Below are 20,333 nucleotides of genomic sequence, written 5' to 3' on the forward strand. Positions count from 1 at the left end.
TGGCCTCCAGCATTTTGTGTGTATTGCTCGGATTTCCAGCATCTGCGGATTTTCTCTTGTGCTTCTTAAGTAATAAGAATGCCTCAACTACTTCCTCTGGCGGCTCATTTCATAGACTCATCACCCTCTGTATGATAAAGTTTCCCTCTGGATTCATTTGAAATCTTTCCCCTCTCACCCTGCAACTATACACCCTAGTTTTGGACTCCCTATCCTGCAGAAAAGACCGTTACCATCCTCCTTATCTATGCTCCTTGTAATTTTCTGTAAGGTTACCCAGTCATTCTCTTGTGCTCCAAGGAGTAAAGACTTAGCCTGGCCAACCTCTCCCTATTACACAGGACAGCTAATCCTGGCAACATTCTTGTAAATCATCTTTTTTGTACTCTTCAACCGCATCTTTACTATAACCAAAGCTTTACACGGCGTTCCAAGTGCACCCTTATCACCAACTTGTACATCTGCAACATAATGCCCCAAATCCTGTACTCAGTGCTTTGACTGTTGAAGGCCAGCAAGGTGAATGTCTTTTTCAGCACCCTGTTTACCTGTGAAGTATGTCTGCATTTGTGCTTCGAATTCCCTCTGTTCCATTACGCACCCTACCATTTACAGAATAAGACGTACACTGGTTTGACTTTCTAAACTGCATTTATCTGTATTGAAATCCATTTGTCACTTCTCAATCCACTTCCCTAACTGATAAAGACCCCTTTGTAATCTACAATAATCTTCACTATTAACAAAACCTCCTAATTTTGTCATCTGCAAATCTATGATCAGCCCTGTAGACTTGCATCCAAATCACTTGTATAAATAACAAAAAGAAGGGCTACAACACTGACCCCAGTGGTATGCCACAATCACTGGCCTCTGTTCCAATAAACAACCTGCACCTGCCACCCTCTGTTTCCTACCTTGTAACCAACTTTGAATCCACCTAACTAGTACTGTCTGGATTCCATGGGACTTTATTGAAGGCCTTGCTGACTCCAAATAATAAAAAAACATCCACTGCCCGATCTTCAACTACTTTTTTGGTTACTACTTCAAAAAAAAACTCTTAAAGGTTGACCTGCATTCACAAAGGGATAGCCTTCTCCCCATGACCTTTGAGCCCCTTACTAATCAAGAATCTATCAACCTCGTCATTAAATATAACCAATGACTTGGCCTCCACAGTTGTCTGTGGCAATAAATTCCACAGATTCGTGACCCTCTTGCTAAATTCCTCCTCATCTCTTACAAAGGGACGTCCTTTTATTCTGAGGTTGTGCTTTTCGGTCCTAGATTCCCCCACTTTCAGAAACATCCTCTCCACGTCCACTATCTCAGCCTTTCAATATTCAATAGGTTTCAATGAGATTCTCTCCCCCCCCCCACCTCTCATTCTAGTAAACTCAAGCAGTAGAGATCTAGAGCATTCAAAACAGTCCTCATCCATTCCCATTTTCATGCACATCTTCTCATGCACAAAGTCATTGATCTATCCAAATGCTGTAGATCCTATATTTTAAGGGGCTTTATTTCATCATAGGTATGTTCTTTTCTCTTTATTTATTATTAATATTCTTGGATTGGTCAGTTAAAGGTGGTGTGAACATCCGGATGAGTGGCAGAAGTTTAACAATGAATATCGTGGCTCTCAGCCAAGTGTAACTGCTGAGGAATCAAACTGGGGCACCTCCCGATCTGATCTCTGGTCACCCTGGGTGGAAGCTGCAGCAAAGAATAGTGGAAGAGTGGCTTTGACTGGGCAGGAACTAAGAAGAAGCAGGTAAATGTGAACATTTATGTCTGGGTGACATAAGGAGAGCTCCGTGAAAGGGTTCCATAAGACATAGGGCCACAATCAGGCCACTTGGCCCATCAAGACTGCTCCACCATTCTATCATGGCTGATTTATTATCCCTCTTGACCCCATTCTCTTGCCTTCTCCCTGTAACCTTTGACACCCTTTATAATTGAAACCCTATCAACCTGTGCTTTAATGCCTTGAACTCCACAGCTGTCTGTGGCAATGACTTTCACAGATTCACCATTTCAGCTAAAGAAATTCTTCCTCATCTCTATTCAAAAGGGAAATCCTCGTATTCTGAGGTTCTGCACTCTGATTCTAGAGTGCTCAACTATTGAAAACAGTTTGTCCACATCCACGCTACTGTGTCTAGGCCTTTCAATATTCCGTAAGTTTCAATGAGATCTCCCCTCATTCTTCTAAATTCCAGTGAATACTGGCCCAGAGCCATCAAACACTCCTGATATGTTAACCCTTTTTATTCCCGAGATAATTCTCCTGAATCTCCTCTGGACTCTCTCCAATGCCAGCGCATTCTTTCTGAGGTACTGGATCCAAAGCTGCTCACAGTGCTGCAAGTGGGGTCTGACCAGTGCTCTGTAAAGCCTTTAGCATTGCATCCTTGATGGTTCATGAAGTTATTGGTTTCTCAACGATCAACTTTATTTGCCCTATACATTTACACATAATGAGGAATTTGATGTAGTGTGTTGCATGATGTGCAACTAAAAACAACAGTATAAAGTAATAATTAAGTAAAACTAATGTTGTAAGTATGGATATGGAGTAAAATGTTCATAAATGCCAGCATGTACTTGCAGTGCACATAGAATTATACAGAGTGGTTTAAAGGGTTTGCAGTGCAGTGACAGGGTAATAGATGGAGGGAATGGGGGAGGGTAACTAGAATGGCTTCTCTGATGAACTGCCTGGGGAATGAAATTTTTAAGATGGTGTGAAGTTTTTGTATTGCTAGGCCTTTAGCACTTTCCAGAAAGGAGTTTTTGGAAAAGGAAGTTTGCTGTGTTGGTAGTGTCCGCAGTCCTTTTCTCCTGCCCACTTCTTTGTCCTGGATGCATACATCCTGCAATGATACAGACTGCAGCCAGTGACCTTTTCTGCTGACCTGACCGTTTGCTGTAGTTTTTATTTATTGAGAGAGGATGCTGCACCAAACCAGACAGTAATGGCTGATGTGAGGATGCTCTCTATGATAGCAGAGTAGCTTTGCACCAGTATGTTCTGAGCATAACCTTTAAACAACTAATATGGAAGTACCTTCTGAAATGTTACTGTGCTGTTTGTTTTGTTGTTGATATATTGTCATATGTACTGTGTTAAGTGAAAAACTTTTCTTTGTGTGGCCCTCTGTTGGGAGGCATCAGCCACGGATGTTGCATTCCAGTTGTCGAAATTGATACCAAGCCAGTATGCAACCCAGGGCAGTACGATGTGGAGAGCAAGCTGTTGTCCATGCAGAAAGCTCCCCCTCTCAACACAGCTGATGAATCCAAAGGAATGGCAGAGACCGATACAGTTTGGCACCAGCAGTGTCGCTGCAGTTGCCAGTCAGTGTTGAACTCAATGTAACTCTGGATTTTTCCTCGGCATTTACACCTGAAACCTCCCCCGTGAGTGAGTGTAGCCATGAGGCAGTGGAGGTTTATCCCCATTCCCCCCCCCCCCCCCACGCTGACTATGACAATCTCAAGGAACTGATTATTCATTCATAATTAGATTAAAGTAAAAAGAAAAAAATGCCCATCAGATTCCTCCTCCTTCAGCCCTTTGCCTTTTCTGCCTATCATCTCCCAGCTCCTCACTTCACCCTCACCCTTCACCTATCACCTCCCAGCTCCTCACTTCAATCCTCCTTCATCCTTCACCTATCACCTCCCAGCTCCTCACTTCAATCCTCCTTCATCCTTCACCTATCACCTCCCAGCTCCTCACTTCAATCCTCCCTCACCCTTCACCTATCACCTCCCAGCTCCTCACTTCAATCCTCCTTCATCCTTCACCTATCACCTCCCAGCTCCTCACTTCAATCCTCCTTCATCCTTCACCTATCACCTCCCAGCTCCTCACTTCAATCCTCCCTCACCCTTCACCTATCACCTCCCAGCTCCTCACTTCACTCCTCCCTCACCCTTCACCTATCACCTCCCAGCTCCTCACTTCACTCCTCCCTCACCCTTCACTATCACCTCCCAGCTCTTCACTTCACTCCTCCCTCACCCTGCATCTATCACCTCCCAGCTCCTCACTTCACTCCTCCCTCACCCTTCACCTATCACCTCCCAGCTCCTCACTTCAATCCTCCCTCACCCTTCACCTATTACCTGCCAGCTTGCACTCCTTCCCTCACCCTACCTCCTTATTCTTTCTTCCCCCTCTTCCATTCTGATGAAGGGTCTTGGCCAGAAATGTCGACTGTTTATTCCCTCCATGGATGCTGCCTAACCTGCTGAAGTTCTCCAGCATTTTGTGTGTGTGACTCTGCAAAATATATGGTTGCACTTCACAGAGAAAGTAGAGTGCGGGTGGACAAAGCACAAGGTAGATTGGGAGATCAAGAGTATGTGAGGTCCATTCAAGAGTTTGTTAACAGCTGGATATTGGATTAGAGATTCTAAGATTCACAGGGATAATGAAGAAACAAACATCAGGATAGTGTTAAGATTGCAAAACTGGTTGTATTACATCTTGGAGGAAACTGACTGTGGGAGAAGGGAACTGAATAGGATTTTGAGTCACCTTTGTTCATCCTTGTTCAAGCTGATCTACTGGGGAAGGAGTTGGCTGATTGGATGGAATTACTTGATGGTTGGAGATGTTGGCTAGATCATTGAGGCGGTTATAGAATCAGAGAGTTATACAGCATGGAAACAGGCTCTTCAGCCCATTTTGTCCATGCTGATAAAGATGCCCCATCCCAGCATATTGGTTAGCACAACGCCTAACAGTACCAGCTGCCTAGGTTCAATTCTTGCTGCTGCTTGTAAGGAATCACCTTCTCCAAGTGACTATGTTGGTTTCCTCCCAGAGTACCAGTTGGTAGATTAATTGTCATTGTAAATTGTCCAGTGATTAGGCTGGGCTTAAATCTGGGGATTTCTGGGTGGTGCAGCTCAAAGGACTGAAGCCTACTCCACCCTGTATCTCAATAAGTAAGTAAATAAATTGCTCACTGACTAACCCTCTACAGGTCTCTAGGATACAGAATTCCCAGATGTCTGTTACCCTCTGAGTGAGGACATTCTACCTTCTCTCAGACCTATTACTTTTATTTGTAAATTGCTGCCCTGGTCTTCAAATCCTCAGTGAGGGGAAACACCCTCCCTGCATCTAACTTATTGATTTTCAATGTATTGCAAAGGTCTGAAAGTTCCTACTAGAGCATTTTGTATGTGGGCACTTTCAACCCTCTGAAATGAACACGTTTGGCCCCTGACATAAACCTTTCCAATCCATGTATCCGTCCACCAGTCTTTTGCTAAAAGTTGTTATTGTGCCTTCTCTGCTGGCAGCCATTCCATATAGATACCAACATTTGTGTAAAAATAAAGTTACCCTCAAGCTCTTATTGAATTTCTGCTCTCTCACCTTAAACATCTGTCCTTTAGTTGTTGATCCCCCAGTCCTGAGAAAGGACTGTGTGCGTTCACCCAGTCTGTGCCCCTCGGGTTACACACCTCTGTCACCCCTCATCTCTATGTTCCAAGTACATTATTATCCAAGTAGGTATACTGTGTGTCACCATATACTACCTTGAGATTCATTTTTCTTGCTGGCTTTCATAAAAAAAAAACATATTGCGATTTGAGACCCTTCATCAGGGCCGGTTCTGACTTCTGTCCCATGACTGTGCAGAGTATAGTGTTTAGACATAAACACTGACATGTTGTTTTGTGGCAGCAGTACATTGCAAGATACTAAAATTACTGTAAGCTGCAGTAAAGAATAAAATAAATAGTGCAAAAGAAGTGTTCATGGACAGTTCAGAAATTTGAAGGCAGAGGGGAAAGGTCTGTTTCTAAAACTTTGAGTGCATGGCTCTTCAGGCTCCCTGTCCTTTGTCCCTGAGGTAATGATGAGTAGAAGGCATTTCCCTGACAGTGAGGGTCTTTCATGACAAACACTCTGCACCCTCTTTTGGTCTTGTGCATTGGAGACTCCATACAAGGCTGTGATTTAACCAGTCAGAATGATCTCCACCGTACATTTGTAGAAATTTGCTGGTCTTTGATGACATACCAAATCAGTTCAAAGCTGGAGGGGCAGAATGGCCTTGTCCTGTTCCCATAATCCTTTGCTCATCAGCTTTCCACGTGACAGAGAAGATCTCAGTGTCTTGAACTCTGGTGGTCAGCTGTAATAGTCAAGAATCAGGGGCTTCTCTGCCATCCAGGGCATGGGGGAGAGCTTGGAGACGTTCACAAGTCTCCAGACGTCAGGTTCTTAGCACCCTGAGGTGTTCTGCTTCTGGTCAGGTTTGGCCAGGTGCGCAAGCACCATCCAGTCCCTTCTGTCAATTGTCCAGAAGTTCAGCTTGCTACATTGACCTTTCCACTGCACCAGGAATATTGTGTGTAGTTCTATTGGCCCATTACAGTTTCAGTTTCAGATTTGGATTCATTTATTCATCACATGTAAATCGCAAACTTACAGTTGTTTCGTTAACAGTCAACACAGCTAAAGATGTGCTGGGGGCAGCCTGCAAGTATCACCGCACATTTTGGTGCCAACATAGCCCTACCCACAATGTTTAGCAGAACAACACAAACAGAGCAAAACAAGCCCCTTTCCCACCTACTCACACACACAGACTGTCCAACCCCAGAGCAACACACAACATGTTGGAGGAACTCACAGGTGAGGCAGCACCTGTGGAGGGGAATAAGCAGTGGCTGTTTCAGCCCGAGATCCTCCGCCTGGAACCTCTGGGCAGGCTGACTCGGGACATCCCTGGACTCTCAGACTTGCACACAATGGGTCTTCAGTCTCCTGTCCCTGGCCCAGACTCAAAGGGGCTTCAACCTTTTTGAGGATGTTGAGGCTTTTGAAAGTGCACAGAAGATCTTTACCTGGATTGGAGAGTCTTATCATTGATTTGGATTAGGAATAGAGAGTGTGACCTAAAAGGAGAGGTTGGAGAAACTTGGGTGCTTTCTCTGGAGAAATGGAGACTTGAGGAGAGACCTAATAGTATTTTTTTTAATGATGAGAGGCACAGTTAGAATCTTTCTCCCAGGGTAGAATTTGTCAAATACCAGAGGACATACATTTAAAGGAGATGTGCAGGGTTATTTTTTTATGTAGTTGTAGACACCTGGAGTAGGCTGCCTGGTGGTGCTGGAAACAAACCTAATAGAGCTATTTCAGAATCTTTTAGATAGACACACAGATATGTAGGAATTGGAGTGATAGGGATCTGTGTAAGCAGAATAGATTTAGTTTAATTTGGTTTAATGTTTGGTGCAGAGAACAAGGCTGAAAGACCTGTTTCTCTGCTGTACTGTTCGATGTTCTGTGCTTTCATCAGAATCAGGTTTTATTTTCACTGACCTATGTTGTGAAATTTGTTTTGTGGCACCACTACAATGCAAGACATAAAAAACTATTTCTATAATTTACAGTAACAGGTAAATAATAAAAGTAGAACAGAGGAATAGTGAGATGGTGTTCATGGCTGCACAAATGGTTCAGAAATCTGATGGCTGAGGGGAAAGAAGGTGTTCCTGAAACATAGAGTGTGAATTTCCAGGATCTGGTCCCTCCCTCTTGATGGTAGTAATTCATTTCCAGGATCTGGTCCCTCCCCCTTGATGGTAGTAATTCATTTCATGGGCAGGGTCTGGTCCCTCCTCCTTGATGGTAGTAATTCATTTCATGGGCAGGGTCTGGTCCCTCCCCCTTGATGGTAGTAATTCATTTCATGGGCAGGGTCTGGTCCCTCCTCCTTGATGGTAGTAATTCATTTCATGGACAGGGTCTGGTCCCTCCTCCTTGATGGTAGTAATTCATTTCATGGGCAGGGTCTGGTCCCTCCCCCTTGATGGTAGTAATTCATTTCATGGGCAGGGTCTGGTCCCTCCTCCTTGATGGTAGTAATTCATTTCATGGACAGGGTCTGGTCCCTCCCCCTTGAAGGTAGTAATTCATTTCCAGGGTCTGGTCCCTCCCTCTTGATGGTAGTAATTGATTTCCAGGATCTGGTCCCTTTCCCTTAATGGTAGTAATTCATTTCCTTGTGTAGGATCCTCCGAAGGTTAACTTGCAGGTTGAATTGTAGTAAGGAAGGCCAGTGCAATGATAGCATTCATTTCAAGAGGGCACAAGGATGTCATGCTGAGGCTCTGTAACATATTGGTCATGATGAGTCCTGCTGAAGGGTCTCAGCCCAAAACGTCAACTGTTCACTCTTTTCCGTAGATGCTGCCTGGTCTGTTGAGCTCCTCCAGCATTTGTGTGGGTTACTTGGATTCCAACCATCTGCATGTTTTCTCTTCAATGTCCAAATTTGGAGAGTTGTAAGCAGTTACGGGCCCCATAACTAAGAACGTGTTGGCGTTGGAGAGGATTCAGAGAATGTCCCTGGAATGAAAAGGTTAACATATGAGGAACGTTTGATGGCTCTAGGCCTGTACCCACTGGAGTTTAGAAGAATGAGGGGGATCTCATTGAAACCTACTGAATATTGAAAGGGCTAGATAGAGTGGACATGGAGAGGGAGAGTCTAGGGCCAGAGGACACAGCCACAGAATAGAAGGATGAATTTATTTAGCCAGAATGTGGTGAATCTGTGGAGCAACACACAGAAAATGCTGGTAGAACTCAGCAGGTCAGGCAGCGTCTATGGAAGCAAATAAATAGGTGATGTTTCAGGCTGAGACCCTTCATCAAGTCATAAGGTAGGGACTGTCTAAATTAAGGCAGCCTCAAAATACAAGGATATCCCTTTAGTACAGAGATGAAGAGAAAGCCGGAGGATAATTAATTCATGCACAAACAGCTACCGAGACGTGATGGAATGGTGGAGAAGACTCAGTGGGCCAAATGGCTTAATTCTGCTCCTATGTCTTAAGATTTTATGGGGTAAATGTTGTCGGTCTCTTCTTTATGGCATATTGTGTTTCCTCATTTTCCTTCATTTGGAGATGTGCCTTCACCTGTCTCAAGTCCTGAGCTCAGAACTTCCCTTTCCAGCAGAGCGCCTGTCTCTTTTGTGGCCACCTCTCCTAATCTGTGACAATATTTGTTCCCTCACCTGTGAGGTTCCCTGGGATATTTTGTGACCTTAAAGGTGCTAAACGAATGTAAGTTGTCATTTTCCACACAGATCTCTGGGGTAGTGTTCATGAGAAAGCTCCCTGCTGCAGCAGCCTTTGAGGGAGAGTTTGCATCAGTCAACATCTGAAAAAGCTTTGTCACAGTGAGTTTACTCTTTATATTTATTTTTTAATGGTTGCTTGAATAAGTTGCATGGCTGCTAGACTGAAAACTGATGCTTTCTGATATTAGATATGATTATAAAGATAAAGGAAATCTTGTCATGTAGAATGGAAACTTAGTGACTGAGCTCATTGTATACAGTAGACCTTAATCACTCTGATTACGAGACAGATCTTTCTGTGGTTTTAGATATATAAAGTCAGAGTCACAGAACACTACAGCAACAAAACAGCCCATCTAGGCTGTGACTAACTATTACTCTGCCTAGTCACATCGGCCTGCATACTGGACCATAGCCCCCTGTACCCCTCTCATTCAATTGAAATTGAATCCACACCTACCACTTCTGCTGGCAGCTTGTTCCACACTCCCACCATCCTCTGAGGGAGGAAGTTTTCCCTCATGTTCCCCTTAAACATAACATCTTTCACCCTTAACCCATGACCTCTATTTCTTGTCTCACCTGATCTGCTTGCATTTTACCCTATCTAAAACCCTCATAATTTTGAATAGCTTTGTATTTCTTTGTTTTCAACCTAAAATCTCATGCTTCGTGTATCCGACATCCACTACAAAGCTGTGGTGGGAAGCAAGGCTTGTTTAGTCTGGATACTTTGAAAATCAAATTATTACAACTTGTAACACAGAGGAAGCCCTTTCAATCCATTGTGCCCATGCTAGTAGATAAAGGAATTGTGTTTCCCAACCAAGCCGGTTAGGACATCTGAATGTGATGAAGGATTGTGACTTTATAATCAAGGTCCTTGACTAGTAAAGGTGTCAAAGGTTATGGAGAAAAGGCAGGACAGTGGAGTTTAGAGGGATAATAAATCAGCCATGAAGAAATAGCAGAGCAGACTTGATGGGCTGAATGGCCTAATTCTGCTTCTATGTCTTATGGTCTTCACCATCCCATCAGACCAAAGCATTCCAGACCACTTTAAAGCATAGAACAGTATTCACAGAAATAGGCCCTTCAGCCCACCAGAGAAAACATTCTGTCTGGAAGCATCATGGCTTGTTATGGCAACAGCTCTGCCTGTGACCGTAAAGACTACATAGAGTTGTGGACAAGCTCAGCACATCGCGTACACCAGCCTCCCCTCTATGGACTCTGTCTACAATTCTCGCTGCCTCAGTAAAGCAGCCAGCAAAATCAGAGATCCCCACCCATCCTGGAAATTCTCTCTTCCATTGCCCGAAAGCATTTACCATCAAGCTCAACGACACCTTCTGCCTTGGCTCCCCAGTATGATCAGATGGACTCCAGACCTCACCATCTACCTCATTATGATCATACACCTTATTGTCTCCCTGCCCTGCACTTTACACTTTATTCTGCATTGTTATTGTTACCTTCATGCACTATGTAATGATTTGATCTGTCTGAACAGTATGCAAGGCAAGTTCTTCACTGTACCTTGGCACCTGTGATATACCAATGCCAATTGTTGCAATTCCAAGTCTGTACCAACCATGGTGCCATTCTGGTTGTCTACATATCTGCAATTGATGCCAACTGCTTCTATGGTCTGTACCTTTAATTCCCTGCTGTTCAAATCTCTTAAACTTGAGTCTTGAAAACAGTTAGTATAACAATGTTTATTTGTCATATGTACAGTGAAATGTGTTGCTTGCATTTTCAGCCAACACACCCAGTGGTGAGCTTGTGGATGTTGTTACACTTCCTGTGCTGACATAGCATGCCCACAATGCTTGACAGAGCAACACAGAACATAATAGGCAACAAAACAGCTACAGAAAAAACATCCCCTGTTCTTCTGTCCCAGCTACACTTGTATACAGTCCTCCAGCCCCAGCCTCCATCAGGTATGGACTCTGGCGTGCAGACACCAGGTGTTGATCTCCCCACTGGACTTGCAGTGATTCGCAGACTTGTCTTCAGCCAACACACCTTGACCCTCTGGCCTTGATTTTCGACATCGATCCCAGGACACACTATGACCGAACACTAGGCCTCACGCTCCAGATTCGCCGATGATGTGACCTTGACTTTCTTGAGTCATAACCCTATACAGCGTGGACACAGTCAAGTTGCCAAATGAAAATAGTCCCATATTTTGGCCAGTATGCCTCTAAGCATTTCCTATCCATGCATCTATCCAAATAGCTTGAAATATCACAATGATATCTGGCAGATCGTTCTACTTTGTAACACACAGGTGGACCAGGTAGTGCTGGTGTCCCACAGCTTCAGAGACCCAAATCAGCTCTGGTGGTGTCTGTGTGGAGTTTGCATCTTTGTCCTATGATCACAAGAGTTTCTTCTGGGTGCTCTAACTTCCTTCCCGAGCCCAAGGCTATGCTAGCTGGTAGGTTAACTGGTTACTCTGGCAGAAAAATGAGTGGGAGCTGACAGGTAGGGGAGAAAGATAATATTACAGGGAAGTAAAGGGGAATAGGATAAAGACACAAGAAGTTCTGCAGATGCAGAAATGTGAACAACACACACAAAATGCTGGAAGAACTCAGCAGGTCAGGCAGCATCAATGAACAGTTGATGTTTCAGGTCCAGTCCCTTCATCAGGTCATAGGGTAGGATCTTCCTTGATAGGACTGTCTAAAACAAGGCAGCCTCAAAATACAAGGATGCCTCTTTAGAACAGAGATGAAGAGGAATTTCTTTAGACAGAGGGTGATGAATCTGTGCCATTTATTGCCACAGACAGCTGTGGAGGTTGTCTTTGGGTATATTTAAAGTGGAGTTTGACAGGTTCTTGATTTGTAAGGGCACCAAAGGTTGAAAGAAGGCAGGAAAATGGGGTTGAGAGGGAAAATAAATTAGCCATGATCAAATGGTGGGGCAAACTCAATGTGCTGAATGGTCTAATTCTATTCTTATGCCTCATAGTCTTAACCATTTTTATACCAAGACTACCCTAATCCATTTTATTCTCCCTATTTTCCTACCAACTCCCCCCAAGATTTGACCATTCGTCTACACACAAGAGAGCTCTTACAATCCGGTTGTCACTATCACAGAGAGGCAAAGGTGAACCATGCAAGTGTAAGTTAGATCAGAAAAAATGGAAGCACTTGCTGTAAATGACAAGGGTCAGGAGGCTTTTGTGAAGCACAAATGCAAACAGTAACAATGACTATTTATATAGCACCTGTAACTGAGCCAAGTATCCCTAGATGCATTGCGGGAATATTATTAAACTAATCTGATTCTGAGAAACATTTAGAGGAACGCAAACAAAATGTTGATGGGAGAACTGGTTTTAAAAGCATTCAGGAGAATATTTGCAGGGAGAGTTACAAGATTCTGAGGGTGTGCACGTATTAGAGAGGTGTGAAAAGACTGAGAAGAGGAGGTGGGTGGGTATGACCTAGTGAAAACCTTTAAAACTGAAGTGTTTTTGATAGAACGGATACTGAATGTTTCCATTTGTGGGGAAAAGTGTAACTGGAGGGTCTCAGTCCGAGATCCAGTAGGAATTTTCTCTTTTATCTAAAGGGGCTGAATGGCTTAATTCTGCTCCCATGTCTTGTGGGCTTATGGTGTGGTGAGAATGTGGAGCCCGTTCCCACAAGAAGCAGTTGAAGTGCATTTCAGAATCAGAATCAATTGGAATCGGGTTCATTATCACTGCCATATGTTGTAAAATTAGTTGTTTTTGTGGCAGCAGTTCAGTGCAATGCATACAAAAATTACTCTTAAGTTGCAAACATGAGATTCTGCTGAAATTTGCGTGTGTTTCTATGAAGTGAAATGCTAAATGATTCCACCTATGACAAAATTGGCAAGGCACACATCAAAGCTCTGGCTGATTATGCCATGAAGTAGATGGCCCAGATGAAGTTTATCAACGAGCATTCTTTTTCATTAATTTCCAGATGAAAGTGGGTAACTTCAGTATCAGAATCAGGTTTATTATCACAAACATATGTTGTGAAATTTGTTGTTGTGGCAGCAGTACAGTGTAGAACATAAAATATACTATAAATTATAATAGGAAATGCATATATAAAACTTAAATAATTCATGCAATAAGAAAGCAACAGAAATGAGGTAGTGTTCATGAGATCATTGTCCATTCGGAAATCTGATGGTGGAGGGGAAGAAGCTCTTCCTAAAATATTGAGTTTGTGTCTTCAGGCTCCTGTACCTCCTCTTTGATCATAGCAGTGAGCAGAGGGTACGTCGCAGTTGATGGGGGTCCTAAATGCTACCTGTTTGAGACATTGCCTTTTGAAGATGTCCTTGGATGTGGGGAGGCCTGTGCACATTATGGGAGCTAGTTGCATTTACAACCCTCTGCAGCTTTTCCGATCCTGTGCAATATCCCTTCCATACATTGGACCAGTTAGAATCCTCCTGGTGCATTTAAAAGAAGGCTGGATAGACTTGTGAGAAAGAACGGGGCAGTGATGAACACTGAGAGATTCAGATGAAAAGTATGAAGGGGCAAACTGGCAAAACTTCAAAGTATGTATACTATATATGACCTTGAGGCCTGTCTCCTTACAGGCAGCCATGAAACAAAGAAACCCAATAGAACTAATTTTTAAAAATGAACATCAAGCACCCAATGTCAGAAAAAAATTTAGATTGTTTTCATGCCAACAATAGAAGTAAGCAAATAACTGAAGTTATGAAAGTGAGTTGACAGCCAGTCACAGCTGATCCAGGAGCTCATTAGATCCAGGCCACAGCCTCCGTTCAGTGCAGAGACGACTTAATCTCTTGAGCAGCGAGCTGAACACCGCTATGTAGCGAGCCTGTCCCTCGCCTCCAGCCCTGACGCCCTGACCTTTTCAATCAGGCCTGGTGCTTAAATCGGCTACACAGCAGGTCATTCCTCGCTCTCAGGCCCAACCCCACCACTTCAATTCAGTTTGTGCCTGACCTTGCTAGTTCGGCCCAGTCAAGCTTTGGTTTGTTCCTCAGTCTCGAGTGATTGTGTGAATTAGCTGGTTCTTTGCTATATCCTATATAAAAGAACAGCAGAGATTTAGTGATGAATTTCTGAAGCTAAGGACTTGGGCAACTGAAGGTAGGGCCACCAGAAGCATCTAAAGTTGTGAGTGAGAAATTGGCAGAAACCTGTGAGCCGGGGGAAACTGACAGCCTGTCTCTGTTGTGCTGAATACCCTTTCCAAATTCCATGTTCGAGACATCACTGGAAAAGGAACATGAGACTGCAGCAACTGAAGCATCCCTTCCAAAGCCATCCCCAGAACTTTTGCCTTTTCTTTGTATTTCTGTTAAATGCTCCCAGGCATTTTCCATGTATTTATAGTTTGATTTCCTGTGTTTATACACAGGCAGGTAACCACACCTTCCCTTAGAAATACACGGAAGCAATAAAATATCTTGGCTCGCCGTTGGAGCAGGACCTTGTTTACTTTAGTTTGGTTCTTTTGCTAATTTTCTTGAAGGTCTCAGTTGCCTGTTTTGCCCCATTCTGTTTCATGCTTTTAGATTCCTCCAACTCAGTTAATTTCTCTTTTTCTCCTTTATGTCTCTTCTACACTTTTTGATCCTTCAGTCTCCTTGCTCTCTCTGCATCCTACAATTGTCTTAGAAAATGGACTTTTCTAGCAGTGGATGGACTTTGTCTTCCAGAAGGCAGCATTCACTAAGGCAAAGGGCAAGGGTTTGAGATATTGAGAGTAATGTGTTATGGACCATGGACTGGCTCAAAATCAGAATCAGGTTACTATCACTGACATCTGTCATGAAATTTATTGTTTTGTGTCAGCAGTACAGTGCATAGAACATAGAACAGTACAACACATTACAAGCCCTTCGGCCCACAATGTTGTGCCAACCCTCAAACCCTGCCTCCCATATAAACTGCAACCTTAAATTCCTCCATATACCTGTCCAGTAGTTTCTTAAACTTCACTAGTGTATCTGCCTCCACCACTGACTCAGGCGGTGCATTCCACACACCAACCATTCTCTGAGTAAAAAACCTTCCTCTAATATCCTCCTTGAACTTCCCTCCCCTTACCTTAAAGCCATGTCCTCTTGTACTGGACAGTGGCGCCCTGGGGGAGAGGCGCTGGCTATCCACTCTATCTATTCTTAATATCTTGTACACTTCTATCATGTCTCCTCTCATCCTCCTTCTCTCCAAAGAGTAAAGCCCTAGCTCCCTTAATCTCTGATCATAGTCCATATTCTCTAAACCAGACAGCATCCTGGTAAATCTCCTCTGTACCCTTTCCAATGTTTCCACATCCTTCCTAAAGTAGGCAACCAGAACTGGGCACAGTGCAATACCTAAAAAAAAATTAGAGAGGGCTTGGCAGGAAAGAGTATCTACAATCGGGGTCTCAGGATAAGGGAATGGCCATTTGAAAGTTCAAAGTAAACTTCTTATCAAACTGCATTTATGTCACCATATACTACTTTGAGATTCATTCTTTTTGCAGGCATTTACAGGAAATACAATAGAATTTATGAAATATAAGTGACGAAGATGTTATAACCAATGTTCAAAAGAAGCCAAATAATGCAAATAGTATGTGTATGTGTCTGTGTGTGTATGTGTATGGAATATACTATTTAAAAAAAGGTAAATAGCTTCTACTGAGTTGTAGATCTTGGAAAGTGGGTGTATAGGTTGTGGTCATTGACATGAGTGAAGTTATCGATGTTGGTTCAGGAGGCTGATGGTTGTGGGTTAATAGCTGTTCCTGAACCTGGTGCTGTGAGACTTAAGGCTTCTGTACCTCTTTCCTGATGGTAATAGTGAAAAGAGAACATGGCCTGGATAGTGGGAGTCTTTGATAGATGCTGCTTTATTGTGGCAGTGCTCCTGGTAAATGTGCTCAGTGGGAGGGCTGTTCCTGTGACGGGCTGCGCTGTATCCACCACTTTCTGTAGACGTTTCCACTGGCCATACCATAAAACCAGTGAGAATGTACTCCACTCCACTATCGACGTTTGTCCAAGCCCAATCCATGCAAACTTCTGAGAATATAGAGGCGCTGTCTTGTCTTCTTTGTGATGGCACTTATGTGCTGGTCCATTCTGTCCTTTTTCAGGGCAAATCTTTTCCGTTTCATTTCCTCCTCTGACACATCACGTCCTCTTTGATTGTTCAATATTGACTGTTTGAGTGCAACATTTTTAAAAAATGTGTAAGTACATGGAGGTCTGTAGTCCGTCCAGTTATGGGTTGATGGGATTAGGCAGAATAACAGCTTGGCAAGGAATAGATGGGGCTGAGTGGTCTGTTTTTGTGTTGTAGTGCTCTGTGGCTAAGACAATGACACTAAAAGATAATTTATAGTCACCAATTAACCTGCAAGCATGTTGGTGGGATGTAGAAGCAAACAAAATCTAGCAGAACGCCAATGCTCATGGAGGTGCAAACTCCATTCAGATTGCTCCCAAGGGTAGGCCTGAACATGGATCTCTGGAAATGTGAGAGAGCAGCACTGAGTCACACAAGGAAACGAAGTGACAGTCAGTGAACATGGTGGCAGGGGTCTCCATTTCTAAAAGTTTGAAAGGCTCTCGATGCCAGACTTTTTCCCCCGAGTGGAGGAGGCTGTGGCGTGACCTTGTAGAGATACACAAAATATTGAGGGGCATTGATAAGGTGGATGGTCACAATCTTTCTTTTCACAGACTATGGGAGTCTAATATTGGAGGGCATAGATTTCTCTCCTTCTTCCCACTCTCCCTATCTCCATTTTACTCCCTCACGTCTCCTTTCTCTTTTGTCTGCTTTGTCACATGCTGTCTGAATCAAACTTCCATTATTGTTGTGTCCTTTCTGTCCTGCTCATGCCTTTCTCAATTTGTCGTGTTTTTATGAGTGATCTTTAGGAAAATGAAGATATTTTATCGCAAGAATGATTGACGTATATGTATTTATTTCTGGTCTATCATACTTCGACACAGTTCGAGACGGCTCAGTGGACAGTGTGGATGTTTTGCACTTAGGAGCTTGTATCCATGATGTATATCTCTGACTGTGCTGAGTGGGACTCTTGTCCAGTGTGCCATGGCTGACAGCTACATTCTGGATGGTTTCGGCTTAGCTCGTAGCTCAGGTTCGCAGGTGATTCAGTGACCATCAGTGCCCCTCAGTTGCTCATGCCGGTGAAGCACGAGCAGTTAATACTGACTTGGCAGGGAGGTTGACCGCTCGAGAACAGAATTGTAGGAAGTTCACGGCACAAGAGTTTGGTGCCACAGTGGCAGTTACCAGACCAGTAACCCAGAGACCTGACGAATAATCCTAAATTCAAATCCCACCCCATCGGCTGTGGAATTTAGATTTAGTAAATAATTCGGAATTCATATATTCCTTACTTATGATAGCCACAAAGCTAATGGATTATTATAAAAATGCATCTGATTCATATCTGCCCTTCAGGAGAGGAAATTGTAAATTCTTTCCTAATCTGGCTCATCTATGACTCCAGAGAAGATTTTAACACCATCCTCTAATATGGCCTAGCATACTACTTCTATCAGGAGAAACGAGAGAGCAGTGCCAGTATGATATTGAAATATTGAAAGGTCTGGATAGAGTGGACGTGGGGAGGATGTCTCCAATAGTAGGGGCCAATAATCTAAGACCAAAGGGTACAGCCTCTGAATCGTAGGATAACCCTTTAGAACAGATTTGAGGAAGAATTTTTTTAGCTAGAGCCTGGTTAATTTGTAGAATTCAGTCATGGCTGTGAAGGCCAAGTCATTGGGTACATTTAAAGTGAAGGTTAATAGGCTCTTATTAGTAAAGGCTTCAAAAGTTGCAGGAGAATGTGGTTGAGAGTGTTAATAAATCTGCTATGATTGAATAGCAGAGCAGACTCAATGGGCTGAATGGCTTAATTCTGTTCCTCTGCCTTATTGTTTTATGATAATTGTCCTAAATGGAATTATTTGATGATTCCTTTTGGAGTCGCTGCTCTCCAGCACCATCTTAACTTCAAAAAATATAAAGTAAACATAAGTTCTATTTAAAAAAAAAGAGACCAATCAGAAAAAAAAGTCAATTTCGTGCCAAGTGATCAAAGTGTTGTTATACTGAAGTAGTGATTAGGGTTGTGCCAGTTGGTTCAAGGACCAAATGGTTGAAGGGAAGTAGCTGCTCTTGAAGTAGTCTCCAACCAGATGGATTCAACATCAATTATCCTAACTTCTGGTAGTTATTCCTTTCTGTTTGCCTTCCCCACCCCTTTGATTTCCCTTATCTCCCTTGGCCTGCTGCCCATTACTTACACCCGCCCCTGGTTCCCACCATTTCCACTTTATACTCTCTTCTCCTATCAGATTCCTCCTTCAACCCTTTTCCTCTTCCACCTGTCGCCTCCCAGCATCTCACATCATTCCCTTCCCCCTCTCCCCACCTTCATTCGTGTTCCTTCATTCTTTTATTCTGGCTTCTGCCCGCTTTCTTTTCCGTCTCAATGAAGAGTCTCAACCCAAAATGTGAATTATTCAATTCCTCCCATTGATGTTCCTCAGCATTATTTGTGTGTTACTTGTGGTAAAAGCATCTGTTTCTCTTGCACCCTACAAATGCAACATGACCAGTTGAATATTTCTGCATTCTGTTTTATGGTGTAAGGTAACAAGTGAAGGAACTAGAGAGAAATTGTAATGGAATTGGAATTGGTTTTTTGTTGTTACACGTACTGAGATACAGTGAAAACTTGCCTCACATAGTGTTCCCTCACATCAGATTATTACACTATGAATTGAGGTAGAATAAAGTACAACAATAACAATGGAGAATAACGTGTAAAAACTACCAGAACAGTATCTTTTCTATCTCTTTGCCAGTGGGAGAGGGGAGAAGAGAGAATGTCCAGGCTGGATGGGGTCTTTGATTATGCTGGCTGCTTTACTGAGGCAGCGAGCTGTATAGACCGAGTCGACAGAGGGGTGGCTGAGTTCCTGTGATGTGCTCTATGTAGTTTCTTGCGGTCACCGGACACTTGCAGAGCAGCTGCCACATTAGCCGTTATGCATTCTGATGGAATGCTTTCTATGCTGCATCGATTAAAAGTTGGCAAAAGTGGATTGGGACATGCTAAATTTCTTTTACCTCTTGAGGAAGCAGAGGTATTGGTGAGCTTTCTTGGCCTTAGTATCTACATTGTTGGACCAGAACAGGCTCTGGCTGATGCTCGTACCCAGAAACCCTCCCAAACTCAACATCATTGATGTAGACAGGAACTAGTGGGAGGTTTTTATTCTTGCGCAGAGATTTGATATGACTTGAATACTGCCAAAATGTTTTAATTGAAACTTCTGAAAGGATATTGGATAATGGGAAAACTGGCGTTGCTGTTCGATCTTTCACCCCTGTCTGAGCTGTCACACTGTGAGGGAGTTGGTACTTTCTGAACAGAGGCTCTGTGAAGATCAAGAACTTTGACGATGTTTTGCTGACTAGCAGCCTTTCATTAGAGTTAAGCACAGAATTTGTTTTGTTCATTCTTAACATGTGGGAATCACATGTGAGCCTTTAGTTAATTGTCCATCTCCTGTTGACATTGTAAAGAAATAGAGAATACAGTGGTGCCAGAAAGCTTGTGAACCCTGTAGAATTTTCCTTATTTCTGCATAGATATGACCTAAAATGTGATCGGATCTTCACGTAGATCTTAAAACTAAATAAAGAAAACCCAATTAAATAAATTGCACAAAAACATTAAACTTGTTCATTTATTTATTAAGAAAAATGATCCAATATTACATGTATTTGTTGGAAAAAGTATGTGAGCCTTTGCTTTCAGTAACTGGTGTGACCCCCCCTTGTACAGCAGTAACTTCAAACGTTTGTGGTAGCTGTTGATCAGTTCTGCACATTGGCTTGGAGGAATTTTAAGCTGTTCCTCCTTACAAAACTGCTTCAACGCTGGGATACTGGCGGGCTTCCTTGCATGAACTTCAGGTCCTTCCACAACATTTCTATAGGATTAAGGTCAGGACTTTAACTTGGCCATTCTAAAACACAATTTTTCTTCTTTTTAAACCATTCTGTTGTTGATTTACTCCTGTCTTTGTGTTATCCAACTTCTTTTAAGCTTCAGGTGATGGATTACTACCTTGACATTCTCCTGTAAAATGTCCTGA

The 20,333-nt window shown here is 43.1% G+C and overlaps 1 protein-coding gene and 1 long non-coding RNA gene across 3 annotated transcripts in view; both read left to right on the top strand.

The window, feature by feature from the left end:
• Positions 1-20,333, top strand: part of adcy5 (adenylate cyclase 5) — a 416,408-nt gene that overhangs the window by 31,034 nt on the left and 365,041 nt on the right. The gene's annotated exons all lie outside the window — the stretch shown is intronic.
• LOC140728027 (uncharacterized) overlaps positions 1-20,333 on the top strand; it is a 69,694-nt gene that overhangs the window by 17,126 nt on the left and 32,235 nt on the right. For both annotated transcript variants that reach the window (XR_012098989.1, XR_012098988.1), the window contains 2 exons: positions 1,586-1,777; positions 9,141-9,233. This is a non-coding gene — a long non-coding RNA (uncharacterized lncRNA). The remainder of the gene's footprint in view (positions 1-1,585; positions 1,778-9,140; positions 9,234-20,333) is intronic.

This window comes from Hemitrygon akajei, chromosome 5 (genome assembly GCF_048418815.1).
Source record: "Hemitrygon akajei chromosome 5, sHemAka1.3, whole genome shotgun sequence".
Classification (NCBI taxonomy): domain Eukaryota; kingdom Metazoa; phylum Chordata; class Chondrichthyes; order Myliobatiformes; family Dasyatidae; genus Hemitrygon; species Hemitrygon akajei.